This window comes from Camelus dromedarius, chromosome 2 (genome assembly GCF_036321535.1).
Source record: "Camelus dromedarius isolate mCamDro1 chromosome 2, mCamDro1.pat, whole genome shotgun sequence".
NCBI classification, from domain to species: Eukaryota; Metazoa; Chordata; class Mammalia; order Artiodactyla; family Camelidae; genus Camelus; species Camelus dromedarius.
The window spans coordinates 68785425-68786044 of record NC_087437.1 but is presented as its reverse complement, the minus strand read 5'-3'; the positions used below and the strand labels follow the sequence as shown (position 1 = coordinate 68786044).

Below are 620 nucleotides of genomic sequence, written 5' to 3'. Positions count from 1 at the left end.
ACAGATACAGAGAACAAACTAGTATTACAAATGGCGTGGGGCACTAGAGGGGTGGGGGAGTGGCAGGTACAAACGACTGGGCATCATAAAGGCTACAAGGATGTATCATACATGGGTATATAGCCAACATTTTTAATAACTGTAAATGGAGTGTAACCTTTAAAAAGTATATAATTAAAAAAAATTTTGGAACAAAGAAGAAAAAGGAGAGAAAGAGGGTATAGCTCAGTGGTAGAGTGTGTGCTTTGTATGCACAAGTTCCTGGGTTCAATCCCCAATACCTTCATTTAAAAAAAATTAAAATAAAGAAAGAAAAAACTAAACCTAATTACCCCTCCCCCAATAAAGAAGGGATGTAAAAAAATAAAAAAGAAAAATAAGGAAATGATGCTCATGTGGTAAAATCTTGAGGTGAAAACAGAGTTCCAGGGGCTGGGCCAGACTCAAATAATTGGTCCATGAGCTGTGTTTAAGACAGTGACTCTACATGGAGATCCTCTACAGCATTTAGGGAGGGAAAGAAGTTCATACCAAGGGAAACAATGCTGAAGACTGGAGGGTAAGGGAGAGGTAATGGGGGATAAATATTTAATCAAGAAGTGAGGATGATTAGAGATAGG

The 620-nt window shown here is 38.1% G+C and overlaps 1 non-coding gene across 1 annotated transcript; it reads left to right on the top strand.

Annotated features, from left to right (window-relative positions):
* Positions 1-214: 214 nt before the first annotated feature.
* TRNAT-UGU (transfer RNA threonine (anticodon UGU)) lies at positions 215-286 on the top strand. The gene has a single exon. It is a non-coding gene; the product is annotated as a tRNA-Thr (tRNA).
* Positions 287-620: the final 334 nt, after the last annotated feature.